The sequence below is a fragment of the Amblyomma maculatum genome, chromosome 1 (assembly GCF_055883805.1).
Source record: "Amblyomma maculatum isolate TAMU_Amacu chromosome 1, ASM5588380v1, whole genome shotgun sequence".
NCBI classification, from domain to species: Eukaryota; Metazoa; Arthropoda; class Arachnida; order Ixodida; family Ixodidae; genus Amblyomma; species Amblyomma maculatum.
The window spans coordinates 490435249-490445248 of record NC_139344.1 but is presented as its reverse complement, the minus strand read 5'-3'; positions in this window follow the sequence as shown (position 1 = coordinate 490445248).

Here is a 10000-nt window from a genome sequence, read left to right as displayed (position 1 = left end):
TCTCCGAGGCAAGATACGAATTTTGGCCGAATGTAGTATCCAATCGTAGTACGAATAGTCTAAACTCCGCGTTTAACCTATCAAGGTCAAACTGTAACGGAGCCGCATGCATTAAAATTTGTAGAGCCTTCGTGCTTGTTGTGGAGTAAGCTCCGGCCAACGCCATTAGCGGAGCTCGCTGCACAGTTATAAGTCTTGCACGGAGTCCCGAGTGGGGACACTCAGTCCACCACACAGGCGAGGCATAAGTTAGAGTTGGCAGAATGACTTGATTGTATAGCCTTCTGAGCTGCTCCGGTGCCAACGTGCCACTCATGCGCACAAGGGTTCCAAGACGCGCAGCAAGCATCTCGGCACGCTCCTTGAGATATTCGCCATGAGGTATGAACGACAGGGTGCGGTCTATGAAGACTCCCAGTACGCGGACAGACTGTCTGAACTTCAGACAGACACCGTCCAGGCGAACGGTTGGTGGAGTGCGCCCCATGCCCCCTCTCGGAGGAGAAAACAGGACGCACTCCGTCTTCTGAGCGCAGATGGTTACCCTGGCGTTCGCCGCCCATGTCGTCACTCGTCCGAGTGCATCTTCTGCCAAGGTCTGTAGAACCCTTCTGCCCGAGCCAGGCACAAGAACGACTACGTCGTCTGCATAAGCCTGGAGCGACACGCCCTCTGGCATCGGCTGCTCTAGCAAGCCACGCACCACTATATTCCAGAGGAGCGGTGACAGTGGAGAACCTTGTGGGCTGCCCAAGGTGGGACGCGCAACCGCGTCTCCCGCCCTGGAGCGGTACACCACCTCGCGGTCTGATAGAAATGACCGCAGCAGTGCACAGAGGTTTCTCGGGCATCCCCATTGTCCGAGCGACGCAAGGACTAGGGGATGCCAAACACTGTCGAAAGCTCCCCGGAAATCTATAGATATTAGCAGTGCGTGAAGTCCTTCTGCTCTTATTTCTCTAATTTTGGTTATTAGAGAGTGGAGAGCGTGAACTGCTCCTCTCTGTTTGGTGAAGCCGAATTGATTGACATGAAGAAGGTTTTGTCTTGCCAAGAAGTGGTATAGTCGCCCATACAAGAGACGCTCCAACACTTTGCCCAGTGTCGAGTTCATCACTATGGGTCGATACGAAGATGTATTATCTGACGGTCTGCCTGGTTTGGGGAGAAAAATGATTCTTCCCTTTCTCCATACTATCGGGAAATGTCCCAAACGCAAGGCGGAAGAAAATATGAAAATAAGAAAATTTGGTTTCAATTTCCATAATTCCTGTACTAATCTAGGGGTGATTCTATCCAGTCCCGAAGCTGTTCCCATTTTCACCCTGGAGACGGCGAGGTGCACCTCACCATAAGTGAAGGGAACATCCTCGGGACCTCCCAATGTGGGGTTCATCGCCTGAGCTCGAATCTCCGAATGCAACGGAGTGTCAATTTGACTATCGTCCGAAGCTACTTGGTTATCTAATAGAAGTTGGGCCGTTTCTAATGTTGATGTAGTTAGTGTGCCATCCTCCCTCTTTAATGGAGGAAGAATGACAGGCGCCTGTAATTTAGAAAATGCAAATTTGAATGTGTGTCCAAAAATGTTGGATTTTAGGGAATCTTTAGCAATATTTCTCATTTCGGAGTTTCGAGCTTCTGCGATGTTATTTCTGTATATTCTTAAGGCTTGGTAATAATCTTTGCCGAATTGTTGCCGCAATAAATGATCTTTTGTTCTTTGGTATCGCCTGCGGAGAGCCTTAACCTTAGATTTTTCAATTGCCAAATCGTCCGTCCACCAATTGTTAGGATTTGCGGCTTTCGAATTTGGACGGTAGGGTCGGGATGATAAATTCTTTCGCCTTAAACGTTCAAAAATGTTATAAAATTTCTGTATGACCAATTCTAATGCCTCCGGCGAAGCCAGGTGCGCACCAACTACCGCATCAAAGAATTTTAATTTTGATATTGTGTTTAGTATTCTTGTTATTCCTAGTCGGGTTAATCTGGGCTCTGTGTTTCGTGTCGGGTTTCCTAATGTGACTATTATATGTTTGTGTTCTGAGAGTGTAATGGTGTCGGAGACGTGCCATGATGGTTGCAAGGACATCAACTGTGGTGAAACCATGGTCACGTCGATCCAACTGTCTGTGTAGGCGTTTGTATATGTTGGAGGAGATGCAGGATCATTTAATATTATCAGACCGAATGACATTGCAAACTGCAATAATTCCCCGCCGCGTGTGTCGGACTGGTGTGGTCCCCACACGGCATGTTTAGCGTTGAAATCCCCCCCAATTATAACCTGCATGTCCTCCGTGAGTGTTATTGCATGTGTTATGTCGTGTAATGTTGGTGACATTGGAACGTGTGGTGGTGCGTAGGCGCTTACCAATAAGAATGATGCGGTAGTTGATGTACATGCAACAGCCACCACCCTTGTAGTTATTAGGACGGGGAACATATCAAATCTTGTGGTTGTTGAGATGATGGCACAGCGTGGCTTCGATGTGTGTGCGAAGACTATCCAGTTTGGAGGAAATCCTGTGATTTTATCGCCAATTATATAGGGGTCTGATATTAGTGCGAAGTCGTAATTTGCATTCGTAATACTGTCTACTAATACCGGGGTCGCATTTTTGCAGTGGTCTAAATTTACCTGTATAAATGAAAAGGAGATATTAGTTGTCATTTAAATTATTGATTTCAAATAGGTTTCGATAATTTGGGAAAAAAAAAAAAAAAGGAGACCCCTTGCATTAAAATTCTAACATTCCTCCAAAATGCATAGTCTGGCCATATATAGTGGTAACAAAGAAAAGGAAAGGAAAAGGTGAGAAGAGACAAAAGTAATAGAAAGGAGAACGAAGGAAATAGGGGAGACGTAAATAGATCGTAAAAAAAGAAAGAAAAAAGAATTACCACTATATTTGGTTGATGTGCGTTTTCATAGCTAACGTGATTGTGTAGCTTCACTTGGCATGGCCGACAGAAGATCCCAGTTGGCAATTTTAATTTTTCCATTGCACACTCTTTTACAACTGTTCCACGAAGTGATTCGTAAATAAAAGAGGCCGTCAAGTGTGACGCGCCTAAACCTAATTGAAATATAAAAGAAATGTGAAAATATGTGCCTGTGGGGACATTCCCAGCCATGCGAATGATGTGTAGGCTTGTACTATTGGCAACATTTAACAGCCACGCTGTGCCTTCAGATCTGTGTTTGTGGAACAAACATAGGTACAAATTTTCAGTAACTGAAGGGCGCCGCGGGTAAACCGGGGGGAGCCAGTCCTGAAGGATATGTGTTATAACAGTAAAAGAAGAAAAACCAAGAGCATCAATGTGCATTATGTTTTTAAAAGTTGCTGTAAGAATCGTGATGTAATTCTGAAATGTCAAAAAGAACAATAAAGAAAGAGTGATGCTTTTATGGTATAATTTAGTAGAAGAAAAATTACTGGGGAGATTTTTCGATGAGCCTGCACAGATAAGTGCAGAAAACTCATCCATTAGAAAAGAAAGAGGATATGAAATGGCTCCCCCGTCGATCCCCCGCTTAAAGCCCAGATTATGTTTGTCCATAATCTGTCCTGGATTTAAGGCGCGCAAGTCTTGCGGCCAGGATGGGACAATCTGGGGAACCGGCTCTGTGCGGTTGCCCCTCCCTTCCGGCCCTGCGGCACACCGCACACGCCACGGCGGACTCACTCTCGCGTGCAGTGCAGTCCGTAACAGTGTGCGCTCCTGCACACCTTGTGCACACCGCGTGTGCCGCGTCCGCACTGAGGCGGCAGTTGCGCCGCGAGTGGCCATAACTTGCACAGAAGGTGCACATTGGCACGTGCAGGTCCTCCGCTACCATCGCCGATGACCAACCAACTGTTAGCCTGCCTTTCGCCATAACTCGTGAAAATGCGTCAGGCGCTATGGACAATATATGCGTCTTAGTTCCGTCGCGAGCTTTGAATGTGTATCTTCGCGTCGTGGTCTGTGGATCTAATTGTACATCGGGATTTTTTGCAATGATGTTTTCTACAAGGTTGGCATCTGGCACATCTGGGTCTACGCCCCATATTCTAATATGGGGACGGCGGCGATCCACAACGCGGACCTGTATCACTGCTCTTGTGACTTCATTATTCTGAACTGCCTGGCGCAGATTAGTTACAGTTTCTCTGTCCTTAGCTAGTACTGTGACACCGCTAGGTGTAGGACGCAGTGTCACAGGTCCTATGCCGGCTTCCTCAGGGTTAATGTTAGCTTTTAATGTTTGTATGAGTTGTGCCGGCGTCGCGGAGTCTGGCGCGGAGGATGTTAAAAAAGCGACGTGGTTAACTTGCCGCTGCTGAGGAGGTAGGTCCGTCGTCCGCAGTTGGGTTGTTACCGGGGCGCCGCCGTTGGCCCCGGAACCTTGTAAGATTTCAGCAAAGGTGGGTTGGAGGCCCGGAGGCGGCGCAGCCTTGAGGCGAGCCTCCGCCGATTCCGCCCGAGCCCTGGCAGCAGCCGAATCTCGTTTTTCGGCGTACCACATCGACCGCAGGATGTCCGCGCGGCCTCGGGCATCAGAGGCCAGCGCCTGGTAGTGTGCGCAGCAGTCAATCATCCTGCCGAATAAGTTCATGAGGAAAATACGCGCCTGAACACCAATTTTGTGATCAGGCGCGTTCAGGAAGTTCACCAAGGTCTCATGGTGTTTTGTGACCTCGGCGAACGGCATCATCTCCGCGAAGCCGAGGTTGAGAATCTCGTGCGGGAGCGAACCCGCCGCAGGAATGTTGGTTGGATCCTGGGACTGCACACCGGAACCGGGGACTTCGAGGTCGCAGGCGACCGCAGCCGAAGTTCCGGAGTGCAAATCCTGCACAGCCTGAAGCGACGCAGGCTCGCCATGCTCCCTGATAGGCGACCTGGTTGAAGGCGTTTTGTAGGCGCTGGTTGTTTCAGCGATCAAAGTGTCGTCCGGGGAATCGCGCCGCGGCGTCTCCGCACGCGAAGCCGGTCCCGAGGACGATCCCGCAGGAGGTGTGGCAGATGGATCCATGGCCGCGGTCGCGGGGGACCGCTTTCCCGGCCACCACAGGGCGCGGCTGGTGTTAGGCCTCGCTAGTGGTAGGCGAGGCTCACGGAATCAAAGTCCTCGGACCTCGGGAAGCGTCCGAAAAACGGGGAGCGACCCGCCAAGGTCGCCCCCGACGAGCGGTCGCGTCCGCGGTTCCTATGAGGAAGCGCCCACCTGGTCAGAGAGGACCCGCTGGCAGGCCGCTGCCGGGCCGGCACGACCGTGGCGGTGATGTTCGAGCACCGCCGGCAAAGTCTCTAGGTGAAAAAAGCGGCCAAAAACCGCTAGCGGACCTTGCAGTCCGCCCGCGGAGGCCGCCGGAACTCCCGCAGATGAAATCAGGAGGCTCCGAGGCCGCCCAGAAGCCTTGGAAGGCCCGGGAAAAGCTCTCTGAAAGAGAAGGAAGATGGAACAGCAGCGCGAGCACCGGGAGCGCCGAAAAAACACGTCCTATCGCTTCGAGCTGCTCGAAGCGATAGGACGTGTTTTTTCGGCGCTCCCGGTGCTCGCGCTGCTGTTCCATCTTCCTTCTCTTTCAGAGAGCTTTTCCCGGGCCTTCCAAGGCTTCTGGGCGGCCTCGGAGCCTCCTGATTTCATCTGCGGGAGTTCCGGCGGCCTCCGCGGGCGGACTGCAAAGTCCGCTAGCGATTTTTGGCCGCTTTTTTCACCTAGAGACTTTGCCGGCGGTGCTCGAACATCACCGCCACGGTCGTACCGGCCCGGCAGCGGCCTGCCAGCGGGTCCTGTCTGACCAGGTGGGCGCTTCCTCATAGGAACCGCGAACGCGACCGCTCGTCGGGGGCGACCTTAGCGGGTCGCTCCCCGTTTTTCGGACGCTTCCCGAGGTCCGAGGACTTTGATTCCGTGAGCCTCGCCTACCACTAGCGAGGCCTAACACCAGCCGCGCCCTGTGGTGGCCGGGAAAGCGGTCCCCCGCGACCGCGGGCATGGATCCATCTGCCACACCTCCTGCGGGATCGTCCTCGGGACCGGCTTCGCGTGCGGAGACGCCGCGGCGCGATTCCCCGGACGACACTTTGATCGCTGAAACAACCAGCGCCTACAAAACGCCTTCAACCAGGTCGCCTATCAGGGAGCATGGCGAGCCTGCGTCGCTTCAGGCTGCGCAGGATTTGCACTCCGGAACTTCGGCTGCGGTCGCCTGCGACCTCGAGGTCCCCGGTTCCGGTGTGCAGTCCCAGGATCCAACCAACATTCCTGCGGCGGGTTCGCTCCCGCACGAGATTCTCAACCTCGGCTTCGCGGAGATGATGCCGTTCGCCGAGGTCACAAAACACCATGAGACCTTGGTGAACTTCCTGAACGCGCCTGATCACAAAATTGGTGTTCAGGCGCGTATTTTCCTCATGAACTTATTCGGCAGGATGATTGACTGCTGCGCACACTACCAGGCGCTGGCCTCTGATGCCCGAGGCCGCGCGGACATCCTGCGGTCGATGTGGTACGCCGAAAAACGAGATTCGGCTGCTGCCAGGGCTCGGGCGGAATCGGCGGAGGCTCGCCTCAAGGCTGCGCCGCCTCCGGGCCTCCAACCCACCTTTGCTGAAATCTTACAAGGTTCCGGGGCCAACGGCGGCGCCCCGGTAACAACCCAACTGCGGACGACGGACCTACCTCCTCAGCAGCGGCAAGTTAACCACGTCGCTTTTTTAACATCCTCCGCGCCAGACTCCGCGACGCCGGCACAACTCATACAAACATTAAAAGCTAACATTAACCCTGAGGAAGCCGGCATAGGACCTGTGACACTGCGTCCTACACCTAGCGGTGTCACAGTACTAGCTAAGGACAGAGAAACTGTAACTAATCTGCGCCAGGCAGTTCAGAATAATGAAGTCACAAGAGCAGTGATACAGGTCCGCGTTGTGGATCGCCGCCGTCCCCATATTAGAATATGGGGCGTAGACCCAGATGTGCCAGATGCCAACCTTGTAGAAAACATCATTGCAAAAAATCCCGATGTACAATTAGATCCACAGACCACGACGCGAAGATACACATTCAAAGCTCGCGACGGAACTAAGACGCATATATTGTCCATAGCGCCTGACGCATTTTCACGAGTTATGGCGAAAGGCAGGCTAACAGTTGGTTGGTCATCGGCGATGGTAGCGGAGGACCTGCACGTGCCAATGTGCACCTTCTGTGCAAGTTATGGCCACTCGCGGCGCAACTGCCGCCTCAGTGCGGACGCGGCACACGCGGTGTGCACAAGGTGTGCAGGAGCGCACACTGTTACGGACTGCACTGCACGCGAGAGTGAGTCCGCCGTGGCGTGTGCGGTGTGCCGCAGGGCCGGAAGGGAGGGGCAACCGCACAGAGCCGGTTCCCCAGATTGTCCCATCCTGGCCGCAAGACTTGCGCGCCTTAAATCCAGGACAGATTATGGACAAACATAATCTGGGCTTTAAGCGGGGGATCGACGGGGGAGCCATTTCATATCCTCTTTCTTTTCTAATGGATGAGTTTTCTGCACTTATCTGTGCAGGCTCATCGAAAAATCTCCCCAGTAATTTTTCTTCTACTAAATTATACCATAAAAGCATCACTCTTTCTTTATTGTTCTTTTTGACATTTCAGAATTACATCACGATTCTTACAGCAACTTTTAAAAACATAATGCACATTGATGCTCTTGGTTTTTCTTCTTTTACTGTTATAACACATATCCTTCAGGACTGGCTCCCCCCGGTTTACCCGCGGCGCCCTTCAGTTACTGAAAATTTGTACCTATGTTTGTTCCACAAACACAGATCTGAAGGCACAGCGTGGCTGTTAAATGTTGCCAATAGTACAAGCCTACACATCATTCGCATGGCTGGGAATGTCCCCACAGGCACATATTTTCACATTTCTTTTATATTTCAATTAGGTTTAGGCGCGTCACACTTGACGGCCTCTTTTATTTACGAATCACTTCGTGGAACAGTTGTAAAAGAGTGTGCAATGGAAAAATTAAAATTGCCAACTGGGATCTTCTGTCGGCCATGCCAAGTGAAGCTACACAATCACGTTAGCTATGAAAACGCACATCAACCAAATATAGTGGTAATTCTTTTTTCTTTCTTTTTTTACGATCTATTTACGTCTCCCCTATTTCCTTCGTTCTCCTTTCTATTACTTTTGTCTCTTCTCACCTTTTCCTTTCCTTTTCTTTGTTACCACTATATATGGCCAGACTATGCATTTTGGAGGAATGTTAGAATTTTAATGCAAGGGGTCTCCTTTTTTTTTTTTTTTCCCAAATTATCGAAACCTATTTGAAATCAATAATTTAAATGACAACTAATATCTCCTTTTCATTTATACAGGTAAATTTAGACCACTGTAAAAATGCGACCCCGGTATTAGTAGACAGTATTACGAATGCAAATTACGACTTCGCACTAATATCAGACCCCTATATAATTGGCGATAAAATCACAGGATTTCCTCCAAACTGGATAGTCTTCGCACACACATCGAAGCCACGCTGTGCCATCATCTCAACAACCATAAGATTTGATATGTTCCCCGTCCTAATAACTACAAGGGTGGTGGCTGTTGCATGTACATCAACTACCGCATCATTCTTATTGGTAAGCGCCTACGCACCACCACACGTTCCAATGTCACCAACATTACACGACATAACACATGCAATAACACTCACGGAGGACATGCAGGTTATAATTGGGGGGGATTTCAACGCTAAACATGCCGTGTGGGGACCACACCAGTCCGACACACGCGGCGGGGAATTATTGCAGTTTGCAATGTCATTCGGTCTGATAATATTAAATGATCCTGCATCTCCTCCAACATATACAAACGCCTACACAGACAGTTGGATCGACGTGACCATGGTTTCATCACAGTTGATGTCCTTGGAACCATCATGGCACGTCTCCGACACCATTACACTCTCAGAACACAAACATATAATAGTCACATTAGGAAACCCGACACGAAACACAGAGCCCAGATTAACCCGACTAGGAATAACAAGAATACTAAACACAATATCAAAATTAAGATTCTTTGATGCGGTAGTTGGTGCGCACCTGGCTTCGCCGGAGGCATTAGAATTGGTCATACAGAAATTTTATAACATCTTTGAACGTTTAAGGCGAAAGAATTTATCATCCCGACCCTTCCGTCCAAATTCGAAAGCCGCAAATCCTAACAATTGGTGGACGGACGATTTGGCAATTGAAAAATCTAAGGTTAAGGCTCTCCGCAGGCGATACCAAAGAACAAAAGATCATATATTGCGGCAACAATTCGGAAAAGACTATTACCAAGCCTTAAGAATATACAGAAATAACATCGCAGAAGCTCGAAACTCCGAAATGAGAAATATTGCTAAAGATTCCCTAAAATCCAACATTTTTGGACACACATTCAAATTTGCATTCTCTAAATTACAGGCGCCTGTCATTCTTCCTCCATTAAAGAGGGAGGATGGCACACTAACTACATCAACATTAGAAACGGCCCAACTTCTATTAGATAACCAAGTAGCTTCGGACGATAGTCAAATTGACACTCCGTTGCATTCGGAGATTCGAGCTCAGGCGATGAACCCCACATTGGGAGGTCCCGAGGATGTTCCCTTCACTTATGGTGAGGTGCACCTCGCCGTCTCCAGGGTGAAAATGGGAACAGCTTCGGGACTGGATAGAATCACCCCTAGATTAGTACAGGAATTATGGAAATTGAAACCAAATTTTCTTATTTTCATATTTTCTTCCGCCTTGCGTTTGGGACATTTCCCGATAGTATGGAGAAAGGGAAGAATCATTTTTCTCCCCAAACCAGGCAGACCGTCAGATAATACATCTTCGTATCGACCCATAGTGATGAACTCGACACTGGGCAAAGTGTTGGAGCGTCTCTTGTATGGGCGACTATACCACTTCTTGGCAAGACAAAACCTTCTTCATGTCAATC